At 45.3% G+C, this 18,759-nt stretch overlaps 11 non-coding genes and 2 pseudogenes across 11 annotated transcripts; all 13 read right to left on the bottom strand.

Moving 5' to 3' along the window:
* Positions 1-221: 221 nt before the first annotated feature.
* Positions 222-385, bottom strand: LOC144463085 (U1 spliceosomal RNA). Its single transcript, XR_013491227.1, has one exon. It is a non-coding gene; the product is annotated as a U1 spliceosomal RNA (small nuclear RNA).
* Positions 386-1,366: 981 nt separating this feature from the next.
* Positions 1,367-1,557, bottom strand: LOC144463176 (U2 spliceosomal RNA). Its single transcript, XR_013491316.1, has one exon. It is a non-coding gene; the product is annotated as a U2 spliceosomal RNA (small nuclear RNA).
* Positions 1,558-2,276: 719 nt separating this feature from the next.
* On the bottom strand, positions 2,277-2,440 carry LOC144463321 (U1 spliceosomal RNA). The gene has a single exon (XR_013491463.1). It is a non-coding gene; the product is annotated as a U1 spliceosomal RNA (small nuclear RNA).
* A 981-nt stretch (positions 2,441-3,421) lies between these two features.
* On the bottom strand, positions 3,422-3,612 carry LOC144463233 (U2 spliceosomal RNA). Its single transcript, XR_013491374.1, has one exon. It is a non-coding gene; the product is annotated as a U2 spliceosomal RNA (small nuclear RNA).
* A 1,643-nt stretch (positions 3,613-5,255) lies between these two features.
* LOC144462905 (U2 spliceosomal RNA) lies at positions 5,256-5,434 on the bottom strand (annotated as a pseudogene).
* A 363-nt stretch (positions 5,435-5,797) lies between these two features.
* On the bottom strand, positions 5,798-10,341 carry LOC144462818 (uncharacterized; annotated as a pseudogene).
* Positions 10,342-11,723: 1,382 nt separating this feature from the next.
* LOC144463138 (U1 spliceosomal RNA) lies at positions 11,724-11,887 on the bottom strand. The gene has a single exon (XR_013491280.1). It is a non-coding gene; the product is annotated as a U1 spliceosomal RNA (small nuclear RNA).
* A 981-nt stretch (positions 11,888-12,868) lies between these two features.
* On the bottom strand, positions 12,869-13,059 carry LOC144463306 (U2 spliceosomal RNA). The gene has a single exon (XR_013491448.1). It is a non-coding gene; the product is annotated as a U2 spliceosomal RNA (small nuclear RNA).
* A 719-nt stretch (positions 13,060-13,778) lies between these two features.
* LOC144463332 (U1 spliceosomal RNA) lies at positions 13,779-13,942 on the bottom strand. Its single transcript, XR_013491474.1, has one exon. It is a non-coding gene; the product is annotated as a U1 spliceosomal RNA (small nuclear RNA).
* Positions 13,943-14,923: 981 nt separating this feature from the next.
* On the bottom strand, positions 14,924-15,114 carry LOC144463178 (U2 spliceosomal RNA). The gene has a single exon (XR_013491318.1). It is a non-coding gene; the product is annotated as a U2 spliceosomal RNA (small nuclear RNA).
* Positions 15,115-15,833: 719 nt separating this feature from the next.
* Positions 15,834-15,997, bottom strand: LOC144463086 (U1 spliceosomal RNA). The gene has a single exon (XR_013491228.1). It is a non-coding gene; the product is annotated as a U1 spliceosomal RNA (small nuclear RNA).
* A 981-nt stretch (positions 15,998-16,978) lies between these two features.
* LOC144463234 (U2 spliceosomal RNA) lies at positions 16,979-17,169 on the bottom strand. Its single transcript, XR_013491375.1, has one exon. It is a non-coding gene; the product is annotated as a U2 spliceosomal RNA (small nuclear RNA).
* A 719-nt stretch (positions 17,170-17,888) lies between these two features.
* Positions 17,889-18,052, bottom strand: LOC144463342 (U1 spliceosomal RNA). Its single transcript, XR_013491484.1, has one exon. It is a non-coding gene; the product is annotated as a U1 spliceosomal RNA (small nuclear RNA).
* Positions 18,053-18,759: the final 707 nt, after the last annotated feature.

Consider the following 18,759-nt stretch of genomic DNA (forward strand, 5'->3'; position numbering starts at 1 on the left):
ACATATTATTCTAAATGACTGAGTGTGAGGATATAACAATATCATAGGAGCTTGTTTTGCTTCTTCAGTAGTGGCACAGATGTGAAGTGATGCGGTACCGACTTGCACTGACACAACGGGCAAGGGCAAAGCCTGTGATTGAGCGTGAAATGGCGTTTGATGCACGCGGTTCTCTAGTGCCATATGCTGCCACAGCTGTTGGTTGCATTAAACAAGCACATCAGGGGAGAGCGCGAACGCAGTCCCCCACTACCAGAAATTATGCAGTCCAGATTCCCACATTTGGGGAATTCGCAGAGGTCAGCTCAATCGGAGTGCAGTGACCGAGCCTCGCCCTGGGTGAACCACCTTCTTGATCATGGTATCTCCCCTGCCAGGTAAGTATGACTTGGACACCTCACACACAGGGGCCTCATTCACGGTCATACGATGATAGGTGATGGTGCTGGCAATGTATAGCAATGACCAGTCCAGAACCACACACTATAAAGGCTCTGATAATCTACAGGACGCTAATATACAAGAGACACTTTTGTAGTGAGACTGAACAAAACTTGTTCACATTTTACTTGAGAGAAATGGGCACATATCTCATCACGCCATGCTGTATATCCATAGTAAAAGCTAAGCTAACATGGCCAGGCTGTCCATTGATCGCCAATAAATGAGGCAAAAACCTAAGTGAGTTCACACCAGACAAAGATAAATGACACTGCAATCAAGTGTTGTTTGATCTGCATTTAAAAGAAAAAAGTCAGCGGAAAGACTAAAAAACAGGCCTGTCTCCTCACATTAGAGACACGGCGTGATCCGCCCGCTGCTGCCACCTATTGGTCTGGAGTGTGAACAACACTTTGTTAAAAATATATCCACATGCTTCTCTGTTTGAAACTAAAGGAAAGAAGAAAATAATATTATAAATAAAAGCGCAACCATATGAAGAGTGTTTGCCTTTCTTTTGACATATCGGCACAGACCCGACTGTGGCAAACAGCGGCAGAAATTATGCAGAGTGGATTTTCACGTTGGGGGAATGGATCTATTCATCTGACTGAACTGGCAGCTAGTGGTCTCACTCAACAGGTACCGGTTCAATTCATTTTACAGTGAGATGCATGTAACAGGTCCTCAAAAGGAAAGTGCCAGACAGTGGCGAAAAGTTCAAACACGGCCAAAGTTCCAAAAAGAGAAGTTGGGCAAGTGTGTAAATGATGCCATAGCGCATGACTATTAGAAATGCGCACCTGGTAGAGGGGCTCAGTCAACACATACGCAATTTGCACGCTAGCATGGCGAAAACAAGAAATCAAGGCGAGGGCACATTAGAGACACGTCCTACATGGTCTGTTTTCAACACGTTGAGGGAGGGGGGTGCACCGTTTCTGGAAGTGCTGCAATACCAGGTCGATGCGTGGAGTGGACGGGGCAAGCCCCTTTTCCATCTCCCTGTTCCAAAAAGCAATTTAATATATGGTCCCCGGGTAGGGGACGTATCAGATATTAAACTGATAAGAACAGATACTACACTTGATCTTAGCCAAAAGGCCGAGAAGCGATACTGACTGCTGAGTGAAGTGGGAGACTCAGTCTCCTCATTGTGACTCTAGCTCGCGGGTTCAATATGATTTCGATCGCTACAAAAACACACGGCAGACTGTGAACGTGAAGTTCGATGTTTTATGACTGATGGGCAACACAAATATGCATCCGATCGCAGACTTTTATTACAAAAGGTTATGGGAGTTAACGCGGGCCGAAAAGTGATACTGCCAATGGGTCAGCGGAAAAGGAGGGAGTCACAGCACGGTCTCTCGCGCCGACTGGTCGTAATCTGCTGTGTTTTTTTCGGCATGTTGTCAACCTTCAGAAGATTTCAAAACATAGAGTGCATCCATCATAAATATCTGCAAACTAAAGTAAACAATTTAAGATTTGTCTCTACTCGTTGACTGTCTTTATATTAACAACGGAGAGCCGCTGCCACTGTGACTTGACGCGTTTCACTGAAAAATGCCCCACTTTTAATACGGTGGGCGGGGGCATCAGTTGCAACCCACATATTATTCTAAATGACTGAGTGTGAGGATATAACAATATCATAGGAGCTTGTTTTGCTTCTTCAGTAGTGGCACAGATGTGAAGTGATGCGGTACCGACTTGCACTGACACAACGGGCAAGGGCAAAGCCTGTGATTGAGCGTGAAATGGCGTTTGATGCACGCGGTTCTCTAGTGCCATATGCTGCCACAGCTGTTGGTTGCATTAAACAAGCACATCAGGGGAGAGCGCGAACGCAGTCCCCCACTACCAGAAATTATGCAGTCGAGATTCCCACATTTGGGGAATTCGCAGAGGTCAGCTCAATCGGAGTGCAGTGACCGAGCCTCGCCCTGGGTGAACCACCTTCTTGATCATGGTATCTCCCCTGCCAGGTAAGTATGACTTGTACACCTCACACACAGGGGCCTCATTCACGGTCATACGATGATAGGTGATGGTGCTGGCAATGTATAGCAATGACCAGTCCAGAACCACACACTATAAAGGCTCTGATAATCTACAGGACGCTAATATACAAGAGACACTTTTGTAGTGAGACTGAACAAAACTTGTTCACATTTTACTTGAGAGAAATGGGCACATATCTCATCACGCCATGCTGTATATCCATAGTAAAAGCTAAGCTAACATGGCCAGGCTGTCCATTGATCGCCAATAAATGAGGCAAAAACCTAAGTGAGTTCACACCAGACAAAGATAAATGACACTGCAATCAAGTGTTGTTTGATCTGCATTTAAAAGAAAAAAGTCAGCGGAAAGACTAAAAAACAGGCCTGTCTCCTCACATTAGAGACACGGCGTGATCCGCCCGCTGCTGCCACCTATTGGTCTGGAGTGTGAACAACACTTTGTTAAAAATATATCCACATGCTTCTCTGTTTGAAACTAAAGGAAAGAAGAAAATAATATTATAAATAAAAGCGCAACCATATGAAGAGTGTTTGCCTTTCTTTTGACATATCGGCACAGACCCGACTGTGGCAAACAGCGGCAGAAATTATGCAGAGTGGATTTTCACGTTGGGGGAATGGATCTATTCATCTGACTGAACTGGCAGCTAGTGGTCTCACTCAACAGGTACCGGTTCAATTCATTTTACAGTGAGATGCATGTAACAGGTCCTCAAAAGGAAAGTGCCAGACAGTGGCGAAAAGTTCAAACACGGCCAAAGTTCCAAAAAGAGAAGTTGGGCAAGTGTGTAAATGATGCCATAGCGCATGACTATTAGAAATGCGCACCTGGTAGAGGGGCTCAGTCAACACATACGCAATTTGCACACTAGCATGGCGAAAACAAGAAATCAAGGCGAGGGCACATTAGAGACACGTCCTACGTGGTCTGTTTTCAACACGTTGAGGGAGGGGGGTGCACCGTTTCTGGAAGTGCTGCAATACCAGGTCGATGCGTGGAGTGGACGGGGCAAGCCCCTTTTCCATCTCCCTCTTCCAAAAAGCAATTTAATATATGGTCCCCGGGTAGGGGACGTATCAGATATTAAACTGATAAGAACAGATACTACACTTGATCTTAGCCAAAAGGCCGAGAAGCGATACTGACTGCTGAGTGAAGTGGGAGACTCAGTCTCCTCATTGTGACTCTAGCTCGCGGGTTCAATATGATTTCGATCGCTACAAAAACACACGGCAGACTGTGAACGTGAAGTTCGATGTTTTATGACTGATGGGCAACACAAATATGCATCCGATCGCAGACTTTTATTACAAAAGGTTATGGGAGTTAACGCGGGCCGAAAAGTGATACTGCCAATGGGTCAGCGGAAAAGGAGGGAGTCACAGCACGGTCTCTCGCGCCGACTGGTCGTAATCTGCTGTGTTTTTTTCGGCATGTTGTCAACCTTCAGAAGATTTCAAAACATACAGTGCATCCATCATAAATATCTGCAAACTAAAGTAAACAATTTAAGATTTGTCTCTACTCGTTGACTGTCTTTATATTAACAACGGAGAGCCGCTGCCACTGTGACTTGACACGTTTGGCTGAAAAATGCCCCACTTTTAATACGGTGGGCGGGGGCATCAGTTGCAACCCACATATTATTCTAAATGACTGAGTGTGCTGAGTCAGCTCAACCGGAGCGCAATGACCGAGCCTCGCCCTGGGTGAACCACCTTCTTGATCATGGTATCTCCCCTGCCAGGTAAGTATGACTTGGACACCTCACACACAGGGGCCTCATTCACGGTCATACGATGATAGGTGATGGTGCTGGCAATGTATAGCAATGACCAGTCCAGAACCACACACTATAAAGGCTCTGATAATCTACAGGACGCTAATATACAAGAGACACTTTTGTAGTGAGACTGAACAAAACTTGTTCACATTTTACTTGAGAGAAATGGGCACATATCTCATCACGCCATGCTGTATATCCATAGTAAAAGCTAAGCTAACATGGCCAGGCTGTCCACTGATCACCAATAAATGAGGCAAAAACCTAAGTGAGTTCACAGCAGACGAAGATAAATGACACTGCAATCAAGTGTTGTTTGATCTGCATTTAAAAGAAAAAAGTCAGCGGAAAGACTAAAGAACAGGCCTGTCTCCTCACATTAGAGACACGGCGTGATCCGCCCGCTGCTGCCACCTATTGGTCTGGAGTGTGAACAACACTTTGTTAAAAATATATCCGCATGCTTCTCTGTTTGAAACTAAAGGAAAGAAGAAAATAATGTTATAAATAAAGGCGCAACCATATGAAGAGTGTTTGCCTTTCTTTTGACATATCGGCACAGACCCGACTGTGGCAAACAGCGGCAGAAATTATGCAGAGTGGATTTTCACGTTGGGGGAATGGATCTATTCATCTGACTGAACTGGCAGATGAATAGATCAGTCAGATGAATAGATCCATCTGACTGAACTGGCAGCTAGTGGTCTCACTCAACAGGTACCGGTTCAATTCATTTTACAGTGAGATGCATGTAACAGGTCCTCAAAAGGAAAGTGCCAGACAGTGGCGAAAAGTTCAAACACGGCCAAAGTTCCAAAAAGAGAAGTTGGGCAAGTGTGTAAATGATGCCATAGCGCATGACTATTAGAAATGCGCACCTGGTAGAGGGGCTCAGTCAACACATACGCAATTTGCACGCTAGCATGGCGAAAACAAGAAATCAAGGCGAGGGCACATTAGAGACACAGCCTACATGGTCTGTTTTCAACACGTTGAGGGATGGGGGTTCACCGTTCCTGGAAGTGCAGCAATACCAGGTCGATGCGTGGAGTGGACGGGGCAAGCCCCTTTTCCATCTCCCCGTTCCAAAAAGCAATTTAATATATGGTCCCCGGGTAGGGGACGTATCAGATATTAAACTGATAAGAACAGATTTTTTTCTTTTGAAAATTTTTTTATTGACACTTATATCAGACGTTTTACATAAACCTTCACATGTTTAAGGCATACAATTTTAAGTTATAAAAGTGACAAAACAATGATAAATAATGTAATCTGTAAAAAACCAAGCTTAAACGATCAAAAAAAAATCTTTTAAGAAATATTACAGATAAAATTGTCACAAGTTAAAGGTTTACATAAAAGCGTTTCTTCAATGAATGTCCAATGTGTCGAGTGTCCACAATAAAAGTCTGTAAAGGGGAGTGCAAAAGTTAAAATGTCTTCTGTCCTTTGCAGTGCAGGAGCGGAAAGAATCCCTACCAAGGGTAACTCATTCCGCTCCCCCAAACAGTTTGGTCTCTCGGGATCCTGTCCTGGTGCTCAGAGGAGATCCCCACCCTGAAGCTCCTTCCCACCTGCCTCACCCGGAGAGTCAGGCCGCTGCTGCTTTGACCTTTTCCTGTGTAGCTCCGACTCCTTCATCCGAATGGGCACAGAGGCGATTCTTCTTTGTGGCTGCGTCCTAGGCCTGCCACCTGCAGCTTCGGCCTCTTTGACCATTGCTGCGGCCATTCGGATCGCAGCCGCGGGGGGGATCTGCATGTGCTTTCTTGCCAGCAAGTTTCTGGAGGTCCATATGGCGTATTTGATGGCGGCCAGGGTGAGCCACTGTTTGGCGAAGTCACAGGTTGGAATGTGTTCTTGGCTCACCCCATACATTACCAACGGTGCTGTGAGGACCTCCCTTGCTGGCAAGTACGGGAATTTTAAGGAGTCGGCTGTTGCCCACTGGTCTACGGCAGCACTGCACTCCCAGAGCAAGTGCCTCACCGACTCAGGCGCGCCACAACCTGGTCGAGGACACGTTGGGTGCGCTGACATGCCCCGGGAGTGCATCACGGCCCTGACTGGGAGGATCTCATGAGCCACCATCCATGACAGGTCCCGGAGTCTGTTTGGGAGAGCGGAATGGTTCACGTTGCGCCAAACTGATGATGGCTCGCCAAATGTGAGCCAGCGCACTGGACTCACTGGTTCCCGCTCCTGCACAACAGAGATAAGAGAGCGTTGGTTAGATAAAATTTGCAACTCCTCCTGCTCAAGATTAAAACAACATCGAAAGGACTGGATAACAGCATAAGCTGGTGGTAAGTTAAAGGACACAGGCACTTTAAGATCACTGGTTAAAATCTTGATTTTCCTGAGGTAGGTCCCCATCCAGAACCGTGTCATTGCTGCTGTCTTGGGGTTTCTGGATGGGGCTGTAGCGGCTGTGATATGAAGTGTGGTGTATCTGCTTCCTAAAAACAAGTGTAGGTCCGGCACTGCTTTTCCTCCTTTTTCTTTTGGCTTCTTCATGATGTCCCTCTTTAGTCGTTCCCACTTTGACCCCCACAGGAAATAAAAAATGGCACGCTCAAGGTCCAATATTGCTTTTCTAGGTGGGATAAAAACAGAACTGGTAAGTAAAAGCAAAGGTAAAATCACTGCTTTGATGATTAAAACCTTTCCTTCCATCGTCAGTCCCCTAAGTCTCCAGTACCCCAGTCTCTGCCTAACTTTCCCTACCATGTCTGGCCAATTAGTTTCCCCTCCCCCCTCCCTATCAAATTTGACCCCGAGTATCCTCTGGTCAGTCTGGGTCACAGTCAGGGGGAGTCTTGTCATCTCAGTCATTTCCCAGGGTCCATAAAACTGGGCTTGGGTCTTGCTCCTGTTAAGCTTTGACCCAGAAGCCCGTCCAAACCAGTCAGTCAAGTCAAGTGTCCTGTTGACAGATAAAAGGTCAGTGCATAAGATATTAATGTCGTCCATATATAAAATGCATTTTGTGTCCAGTCCCCCGCTCCCTGGTACTCTAACCCCAGTGATTCGTTTGTCCCTTCTCAAGATCTGTGCCAGTGGTTCGATACAAGTAACATAGAGGAGGGCAGATAACGGACATCCCTGACGGACGCCGCAGTTTATATTCACTGCTTTTGTCAGATGCCCATTAACAACGAATTTGCTGGTAATGCCCCGGTACAGCAACCCCACCCAAGCTATAAATCTCTCTGGAAACCCCATTTTTTGCAGTACCTGGAAAAGGTATTGGTGCGAGACCCGATCAAAGGCTTTCTCAAAGTCTAAATTTAGAACTACTAGCCGGATGTTTCTGTCTCTCACATAACAGATGGTGTCTCGGATCAGTAGGAGGCTGTCGGTGATCCTCCTCCCCGGTATGGCACAGGCTTGATCCGGGTGAATCAAGTCATCTAAAAACAAAGTCATTCGAGATGATAAGAGTTTGCTAAAAAGTTTACAGTCCAGATTTAAAAGCGTTATAGGTCTCCAGTTCTTCAAGTCAGTCTCGTCTTTGTCTTTGTGGAGTAGGGTTACTATCCCTATTCTAAAACTGTCAGGAAGTCGGTCGAGTCTTTCAAAATCCATAAAAACAGCAAGTAAGTCAGGTGCTAAAATGTCCCAAAAAGTCAAGTAAAATTCCAAGGGAAGCCCGTCTTGTCCTGGTGACTTTCCTGTTTTAAAGCTCTTAAGACCTTTGTTCAACTCTAAAAGTGTAAAATCTTGGGTTAAAAGCACACTGTCCTCAACTCTGTGTTCAATGAATTTTAAAACTTCAGTTATGGTGTCCGTTTCCACAGGTTTTTCACTGTATAGTTCTTTATAAAATGTTTCTATAGTTGTTTTAATTTCTCCTGTTGTTTCCGCTGTGCACCCATTTTCTGTCTTTAGTTTTAAAATGTTTCCCCCTTTATTTACAATTTTCTTAAAAAAATATCTTGTGCACTTCTCCCCTTCCTCTATCTCCCTTTCCCTGCTTCTTAAAATGACACCTTTGCTTTTGATTTCTGCTAATATCGACATCTCTGTTTTAACTTGTTTTATTTCTTCATTAAAATCCATCCCTTGTAGGTTTAGGTTAAAATATCTCTGGAGTCGTTTTTGCAGTCCCAACATGCGTCTGTCGTCCCTATCTTTTTTCTTCTTACCTGCCTGTCTAAAGAAAGTCTGGGTCCGTCCCTTAACCATTTCCCACCAGTGTGCACGTGTATCGTAAAAGTCTTGAAGGGTCTGCCACTCACTGTACTGCTCCCTATACTGCCTAACTAACTCCCTATCTTCTAAAAGGGAGCAGTTGAGTTTCCACAGACCACTTCCTGAAGTCACACCAGAAGGTAGTGATAGGGTGCAGGATAGCATTGCGTGATCGGAAAAGAACACCTGTGTTAATCTAGCATCGGTTGGTGGGCAATCACGGGATAAAATGTAATCTATGCGAGAGGCTCTGGTGCCATCACCACTGACCCAGGTGAAGCCCTCCTCTCTAGGATGCATGGTTTTAAAGCAGTCCAAGAGTTTAAAATCCCTGCATATGTCCTGTAATAAAACCGATGTTTTGTCAATTTTAAAATCTCCTCCTGCTCTTTTCCTATCGTTCCTGTTTAAAATACAATTAAGATCTCCCCCTACAACTAAAGGTGCCCTACCTAGCATGTGGGACTGCAAGTCTTTTAAAAGGTCATACCTGTCATTTTTTTCATTAAAACCATAAACATTTAAGACGTTAAAATCCTTTCCCATAAAAGTCAAGTGTGCTAAAAGTGCCCGACCGCTTCTCACCACAGTGCTGCCCTTCACCAAGACGAGAGGGTTTTTGATTAAAATGGCCACTCCGTCATTTTTATTTGCGTTGGATCCGCTCCAGATTGATGGATTTGGCCATAAGTCCTCCCACTCTCTATAGTGGTTTAAAAACGGTAGGCCACACTCCTGTATTAAAAACACATCTGACTTAAAAGTGTTAAGAAAGGATAAAACAGTCTGAGCTCTAACTCTCGACTTTACGCTTCTCACATTAATAGTTGAGAAGGTGAGAGTCATGAGTATGGTTAAAAATAACAAGTATGACATCCTAAAAGGCTAAAAGGTATTAAAAACAAGGACAGTTAATCACATTCATGTGAATGGAGTTCTTCCTTCACTTCTATGGGTGAAAAGTGAGGGGGGTGAACTCCATTTCCCTTTCGGACTCTTGGAGTTGGTCTCTGACGCAGGGTTGCGTTGAGTTTTGAGTCCTTAGGGGTTGATTGCAGAGCTATGGTTAAGAAAGAGGCCTCATTTGGAGAATCGGAAGGGAAGACTCTGGGTTCCTCCACAGATGAACTGTCTGAGTAGTCCCCAGCTCTTCCCTTCTTCTCTGTCACCGCAGGGGAGTCAGAGGACAATTCTGATATAGGCCTCTTGGCCTGCTGGGCATTGGGGAGGGTGGCATCCTCGCTATCAGTTTCCTGTTCGGTGCTAGTTCTGCCCTCTGCCTGCATCACCCCATCCTCTTCAACACTTTCCACTGGTGGGGCGATTGCAGGCCCCTCCCCTTCTCCCGCCTCACCTGATCCCTGCTCGCCAATCACAGGATTTGGCGGGAGATTTGAATTTTCCAGCCCAGCATCTTCAATTAGCTCTGTTAACTGTTCAACATTCTGTCCGTTTTCTGTTTGCTTTGTGGCTTTTACTTTGTTGGCAAAAGACTTGGGGCAGTCTCTGAAGAGGTGGTTAGTTTCTCCACAGAGATTGCACTTTCTGCTGTTGGTGCATTCCTGAAAAGTGTGTCCAATTTCTCTACATTTCCCACAAATGATCTGCTTGCATGCTTCTGCCAGGTGCCCATGTTCGCCACATTTGCGGCAGAGCTTGGGCTGGCCCTGGTAATGGATGTAGCCCCTGTTGTTACCCAGAACTATCATTGGTGGTAGCTGTTTCAGGCCCTGGAAGCCTTGGGGGTCCTGCCATTGCTGAATGGGGATCCTCCAAGCGCAATTCCAGATGCCATCCTCATCTCTCACCTTGGTAGCCTGGCCTTTCACAGTGCAGTATCTGCCCAGCCACAAACAAATATCGTCTGCATTCACTGTCTCATTGAACATTCTGACAATAACCGTTTTAGAGGCATTGTCAGTCAGTTTTTCAACAGTGAAAGCAGAAAACTGGGTCTTTTCATTTTCATATCGTGTCCAGAAATCTCTTAATGCAATTGCAGAATGAAAGCTCACGTCAAATCCTTTGTTGGACGGCAAAGTCACAATACAGTTTATGTCATCAGGCTTGAAGTTTAGGGTTCTCTGAATCAGTTTCCTTGAAAAATCAAGCCTTGACATAACCATGGGCTTTCCGTCAACCTCACTGAGTATAAAGCGGACACTGTGGTGCCTCCGCATGCCAGCATAGTTAGCCGACATGGTGGAGGCACCACACACTACAAATGAAAGACACTAAAACACTGTAAAATGCTACTTAAAATGGCTAAAGACAGGTAAAACAGTTCAATAAATAACTAATTAAGAAGCGCACTTGCCTTTTCCCTGTTGACCTGGTCTGGATGTTTCATGAACAGAGTACAGGCTAGCAATCCTCTGGGCCAATGTCTTCCTTTGTGTAAGTGTCTCAACTATTAATATCAGCTGAAATAATTTCCACAAAGAAAGAGGGTAATATATCCTCCAAACAGTGTATAAACCAATGCCACAGACAGGCAAGAGTTTTCCACAAACTGGAGGCGATCGCAGTCTTAGCCAAAAGGCCGAGAAGCGATACTGACTGCTGAGTGAAGTGGGAGACTCAGTCTCCTCATTGTGACTCTAGCTCGCGGGTTCAATATGATTTCGATCGCTACAAAAACACACGGCAGACTGTGAACGTGAAGTTCGATGTTTTATGACTGATGGGCAACACAAATATGCATCCGATCGCAGACTTTTATTACAAAAGGTTATGGGAGTTAACGCGGGCCGAAAAGTGATACTGCCAATGGGTCAGCGGAAAAGGAGGGAGTCACAGCACGGTCTCTCGCGCCGACTGGTCGTAATCTGCTGTGTTTTTTTCGGCATGTTGTCAACCTTCAGAAGATTTCAAAACATACAGTGCATCCATCATAAATATCTGCAAACTAAAGTAAACAATTTAAGATTTGTCTCTACTCGTTGACTGTCTTTATATTAACAACGGAGAGCCGCTGCCACTGTGACTTTACGCGTTTCACTGAAAAATGCCCCACTTTTAATACGGTGGGCGGGGGCATCAGTTGCAACCCACATATTATTCTAAATGACTGAGTGTGAGGATATAACAATATCATAGGAGCTTGTTTTGCTTCTTCAGTAGTGGCACAGATGTGAAGTGATGCGGTACCGACTTGCACTGACACAACGGGCAAGGGCAAAGCCTGTGATTGAGCGTGAAATGGCGTTTGATGCACGCGGTTCTCTAGTGCCATATGCTGCCACAGCTGTTGGTTGCGTTAAACAAGCACATCGGGAGAGCGCGAATGCAGTCCCCCACTACCAGAAATTATGCAGTCGAGATTCCCACATTTGGGGAATTCGCAGAGGTCAGCTCAATCGGAGTGCAGTGACCGAGACTCGCCCTGGGTGAACCACCTTCTTGATCATGGTATCTCCCCTGCCAGGTAAGTATGACTTGTACACCTCACACACAGGGGCCTCATTCACGGTCATACGATGATAGGTGATGGTGCTGGCAATGTATAGCAATGACCAGTCCAGAACCACACACTATAAAGGCTCTGATAATCTACAGGACGCTAATATACAAGAGACACTTTTGTAGTGAGACTGAACAAAACTTGTTCACATTTTACTTGAGAGAAATGGGCACATATCTCATCACGCCATGCTGTATATCCATAGTAAAAGCTAAGCTAACATGGCCAGGCTGTCCATTGATCGCCAATAAATGAGGCAAAAACCTAAGTGAGTTCACACCAGACAAAGATAAATGACACTGCAATCAAGTGTTGTTTGATCTGCATTTAAAAGAAAAAAGTCAGCGGAAAGACTAAAAAACAGGCCTGTCTCCTCACATTAGAGACACGGCGTGATCCGCCCGCTGCTGCCACCTATTGGTCTGGAGTGTGAACAACACTTTGTTAAAAATATATCCACATGCTTCTCTGTTTGAAACTAAAGGAAAGAAGAAAATAATATTATAAATAAAAGCGCAACCATATGAAGAGTGTTTGCCTTTCTTTTGACATATCGGCACAGACCCGACTGTGGCAAACAGCGGCAGAAATTATGCAGAGTGGATTTTCACGTTGGGGGAATGGATCTATTCATCTGACTGAACTGGCAGCTAGTGGTCTCACTCAACAGGTACCGGTTCAATTCATTTTACAGTGAGATGCATGTAACAGGTCCTCAAAAGGAAAGTGCCAGACAGTGGCGAAAAGTTCAAACACGGCCAAAGTTCCAAAAAGAGAAGTTGGGCAAGTGTGTAAATGATGCCATAGCGCATGACTATTAGAAATGCGCACCTGGTAGAGGGGCTCAGTCAACACATACGCAATTTGCATGCTAGCATGGCGAAAACAAGAAATCAAGGCGAGGGCACATTAGAGACACGTCCTACGTGGTCTGTTTTCAACACGTTGAGGGAGGGGGGTGCACCGTTTCTGGAAGTGCTGCAATACCAGGTCGATGCGTGGAGTGGACGGGGCAAGCCCCTTTTCCATCTCTCTCTTCCAAAAAGCAATTTAATATATGGTCCCCGGGTAGGGGACGTATCAGATATTAAACTGATAAGAACAGATACTACACTTGATCTTAGCCAAAAGGCCGAGAAGCGATACTGACTGCTGAGTGAAGTGGGAGACTCAGTCTCCTCATTGTGACTCTAGCTCGCGGGTTCAATATGATTTCGATCGCTACAAAAACACACGGCAGACTGTGAACGTGAAGTTCGATGTTTTATGACTGATGGGCAACACAAATATGCATCCGATCGCAGACTTTTATTACAAAAGGTTATGGGAGTTAACGCGGGCCGAAAAGTGATACTGCCAATGGGTCAGCGGAAAAGGAGGGAGTCACAGCACGGTCTCTCGCGCCGACTGGTCGTAATCTGCTGTGTTTTTTTCGGCATGTTGTCAACCTTCAGAAGATTTCAAAACATACAGTGCATCCATCATAAATATCTGCAAACTAAAGTAAACAATTTAAGATTTGTCTCTACTCGTTGACTGTCTTTATATTAACAACGGAGAGCCGCTGCCACTGTGACTTGACGCGTTTCACTGAAAAATGCCCCACTTTTAATACGGTGGGCGGGGGCATCAGTTGCAACCCACATATTATTCTAAATGACTGAGTGTGAGGATATAACAATATCATAGGAGCTTGTTTTGCTTCTTCAGTAGTGGCACAGATGTGAAGTGATGCGGTACCGACTTGCACTGACACAACGGGCAAGGGCAAAGCCTGTGATTGAGCGTGAAATGGCGTTTGATGCACGCGGTTCTCTAGTGCCATATGCTGCCACAGCTGTTGGTTGCATTAAACAAGCACATCAGGGGAGAGCGCGAACGCAGTCCCCCACTACCAGAAATTATGCAGTCGAGATTCCCACATTTGGGGAATTCGCAGAGGTCAGCTCAATCGGAGTGCAGTGACCGAGCCTCGCCCTGGGTGAACCACCTTCTTGATCATGGTATCTCCCCTGCCAGGTAAGTATGACTTGTACACCTCACACACAGGGGCCTCATTCACGGTCATACGATGATAGGTGATGGTGCTGGCAATGTATAGCAATGACCAGTCCAGAACCACACACTATAAAGGCTCTGATAATCTACAGAACGCTAATATACAAGAGACACTTTTGTAGTGAGACTGAACAAAACTTGTTCACATTTTACTTGAGAGAAATGGGCACATATCTCATCACGCCATGCTGTATATCCATAGTAAAAGCTAAGCTAACATGGCCAGGCTGTCCATTGATCGCCAATAAATGAGGCAAAAACCTAAGTGAGTTCACACCAGACAAAGATAAATGACACTGCAATCAAGTGTTGTTTGATCTGCATTTAAAAGAAAAAAGTCAGCGGAAAGACTAAAAAACAGGCCTGTCTCCTCACATTAGAGACACGGCGTGATCCGCCCGCTGCTGCCACCTATTGGTCTGGAGTGTGAACAACACTTTGTTAAAAATATATCCACATGCTTCTCTGTTTGAAACTAAAGGAAAGAAGAAAATAATATTATAAATAAAAGCGCAACCATATGAAGAGTGTTTGCCTTTCTTTTGACATATCGGCACAGACCCGACTGTGGCAAACAGCGGCAGAAATTATGCAGAGTGGATTTTCACGTTGGGGGAATGGATCTATTCATCTGACTGAACTGGCAGCTAGTGGTCTCACTCAACAGGTACCGGTTCAATTCATTTTACAGTGAGATGCATGTAACAGGTCCTCAAAAGGAAAGTGCCAGACAGTGGCGAAAAGTTCAAACACGGCCAAAGTTCCAAAAAGAGAAGTTGGGCAAGTGTGTAAATGATGCCATAGCGCATGACTATTAGAAATGCGCACCTGGTAGAGGGGCTCAGTCAACACATACGCAATTTGCACGCTAGCATGGCGAAAACAAGAAATCAAGGCGAGGGCACATTAGAGACACGTCCTACGTGGTCTGTTTTCAACACGTTGAGGGAGGGGGGTGCACCGTTTCTGGAAGTGCTGCAATACCAGGTCGATGCGTGGAGTGGACGGGGCAAGCCCCTTTTCCATCTCCCTGTTCCAAAAAGCAATTTAATATATGGTCCCCGGGTAGGGGACGTATCAGATATTAAACTGATAAGAACAGATACTACACTTGATCTTAGCCAAAAGGCCGAGAAGCGATACTGACTGCTGAGTGAAGTGGGAGACTCAGTCTCCTCATTGTGACTCTAGCTCGCGGGTTCAATATGATTTCGATCGCTACAAAAACACACGGCAGACTGTGAACGTGAAGTTCGATGTTTTATGACTGATGGGCAACACAAATATGCATCCGATCGCAGACTTTTATTACAAAAGGTTATGGGAGTTAACGCGGGCCGAAAAGTGATACTGCCAATGGGTCAGCGGAAAAGGAGGGAGTCACAGCACGGTCTCTCGCGCCGACTGGTCGTAATCTGCTGTGTTTTTTTCGGCATGTTGTCAACCTTCAGAAGATTTCAAAACATAGAGTGCATCCATCATAAATATCTGCAAACTAAAGTAAACAATTTAAGATTTGTCTCTACTCGTTGACTGTCTTTATATTAACAACGGAGAGCCGCTGCCACTGTGACTTGACGCGTTTCACTGAAAAATGCCCCACTTTTAATACGGTGGGCGGGGGCATCAGTTGCAACCCACATATTATTCTAAATGACTGAGTGTGAGGATATAACAATATCATAGGAGCTTGTTTTGCTTCTTCAGTAGTGGCACAGATGTGAAGTGATGCGGTACCGACTTGCACTGACACAACGGGCAAGGGCAAAGCCTGTGATTGAGCGTGAAATGGCGTTTGATGCACGCGGTTCTCTAGTGCCATATGCTGCCACAGCTGTTGGTTGCATTAAACAAGCACATCAGGGGAGAGCGCGAACGCAGTCCCCCACTACCAGAAATTATGCAGTCCAGATTCCCACATTTGGGGAATTCGCAGAGGTCAGCTCAATCGGAGTGCAGTGACCGAGCCTCGCCCTGGGTGAACCACCTTCTTGATCATGGTATCTCCCCTGCCAGGTAAGTATGACTTGTACACCTCACACACAGGGGCCTCATTCACGGTCATACGATGATAGGTGATGGTGCTGGCAATGTATAGCAATGACCAGTCCAGAACCACACACTATAAAGGCTCTGATAATCTACAGGACGCTAATATACAAGAGACACTTTTGTAGTGAGACTGAACAAAACTTGTTCACATTTTACTTGAGAGAAATGGGCACATATCTCATCACGCCATGCTGTATATCCATAGTAAAAGCTAAGCTAACATGGCCAGGCTGTCCATTGATCGCCAATAAATGAGGCAAAAACCTAAGTGAGTTCACACCAGACAAAGATAAATGACACTGCAATCAAGTGTTGTTTGATCTGCATTTAAAAGAAAAAAGTCAGCGGAAAGACTAAAAAACAGGCCTGTCTCCTCACATTAGAGACACGGCGTGATCCGCCCGCTGCTGCCACCTATTGGTCTGGAGTGTGAACAACACTTTGTTAAAAATATATCCACATGCTTCTCTGTTTGAAACTAAAGGAAAGAAGAAAATAATATTATAAATAAAAGCGCAACCATATGAAGAGTGTTTGCCTTTCTTTTGACATATCGGCACAGACCCGACTGTGGCAAACAGCGGCAGAAATTATGCAGAGTGGATTTTCACGTTGGGGGAATGGATCTATTCATCTGACTGAACTGGCAGCTAGTGGTCTCACTCAACAGGTACCGGTTCAATTCATTTTACAGTGAGATGCATGTAACAGGTCCTCAAAAGGAAAGTGCCAGACAGTGGCGAAAAGTTCAAACACGGCCAAAGTTCCAAAAAGAGAAGTTGGGCAAGTGTGTAAATGATGCCATAGCGCATGACTATTAGAAATGCGCACCTGGTAGAGGGGCTCAGTCAACACATACGCAATTTGCACGCTAGCATGGCGAAAACAAGAAATCAAGGCGAGGGCACATTAGAGACACGTCCTACGTGGTCTGTTTTCAACACGTTGAGGGAGGGGGGTGCACCGTTTCTGGAAGTGCTGCAATACCAGGTCGATGCGTGGAGTGGACGGGGCAAGCCCCTTTTCCATCTCCCTCTTCCAAAAAGCAATTTAATATATGGTCCCCGGGTAGGGGACGTATCAGATATTAAACTGATAAGAACAGATACTACACTTGATCTTAGCCAAAAGGCCGAGAAGCGATACTGACTGCTGAGTGAAGTGGGAGACTCAGTCTCCTCATTGTGACTCTAGCTCGCGGGTTCAATATGATTTCGATCGCTACAAAAACACACGGCAGACTGTGAACGTGAAGTTCGATGTTTTATGACTGATGGGCAACACAAATATGCATCCGATCGCAGACTTTTATTACAAAAGGTTATGGGAGTTAACGCGGGCCGAAAAGTGATACTGCCAATGGGTCAGCGGAAAAGGAGGGAGTCACAGCACGGTCTCTCGCGCCGACTGGTCGTAATCTGCTGTGTTTTTTTCGGCATGTTGTCAACCTTCAGAAGATTTCAAAACATAGAGTGCATCCATCATAAATATCTGCAAACTAAAGTAAACAATTTAAGATTTGTCTCTACTCGTTGACTGTCTTTATATTAACAACGGAGAGCCGCTGCCACTGTGACTTGACGCGTTTCACTGAAAAATGCCCCACTTTTAATACGGTGGGCGGGGGCATCAGTTGCAACCCACATATTATTCTAAATGACTGAGTGTGAGGATATAACAATATCATAGGAGCTTGTTTTGCTTCTTCAGTAGTGGCACAGATGTGAAGTGATGCGGTACCGACTTGCACTGACACAACGGGCAAGGGCAAAGCCTGTGATTGAGCGTGAAATGGCGTTTGATGCACGCAGTTCTCTAGTGCCATATGCTGCCACAGCTGTTGGTTGCATTAAACAAGCACATCAGGGGAGAGCGCGAACGCAGTCCCCCACTACCAGAAATTATGCAGTCGAGATTCCCACATTTGGGGAATTCGCAGAGGTCAGCTCAATCGGAGTGCAGTGACCGAGCCTCGCCCTGGGTGAACCACCTTCTTGATCATGGTATCTCCCCTGCCAGGTAAGTATGACTTGTACACCTCACACACAGGGGCCTCATTCACGGTCATACGATGATAGGTGATGGTGCTGGCAATGTATAGCAATGACCAGTCCAGAACCACACACTATAAAGGCTCTGATAATCTACAGGACGCTAATATACAAGAGACACTTTTGTAGTGAGACTGAACAAAACTTGTTCACATTTTACTTGAGAGAAATGGGCACATATCTCATCACGCCATGCTGTATATCCATAGTAAAAGCTAAGCTAACATGGCCAGGCTGTCCATTGATCGCCAATAAATGAGGCAAAAACCTAAGTGAGTTCACACCAGACAAAGATAAATGACACTGCAATCAAGTGTTGTTTGATCTGCATTTAAAAGAAAAAAGTCAGCGGAAAGACTAAAAAACAGGCCTGTCTCCTCACATTAGAGACACGGCGTGATCCGCCCGCTGCTGCCACCTATTGGTCTGGAGTGTGAACAACACTTTGTTAAAAATATATCCACATGCTTCTCTGTTTGAAACTAAAGGAAAGAAGAAAATAATATTATAAATAAAAGCGCAACCATATGAAGAGTGTTTGCCTTTCTTTTGACATATCGGCACAGACCCGACTGTGGCAAACAGCGGCAGAAATTATGCAGAGTGGATTTTCACGTTGGGGGAATGGATCTATTCATCTGACTGAACTGGCAGCTAGTGGTCTCACTCAACAGGTACCGGTT

This window comes from Epinephelus lanceolatus, chromosome 4 (genome assembly GCF_041903045.1).
Source record: "Epinephelus lanceolatus isolate andai-2023 chromosome 4, ASM4190304v1, whole genome shotgun sequence".
In the NCBI taxonomy this organism is placed as follows: domain Eukaryota; kingdom Metazoa; phylum Chordata; class Actinopteri; order Perciformes; family Serranidae; genus Epinephelus; species Epinephelus lanceolatus.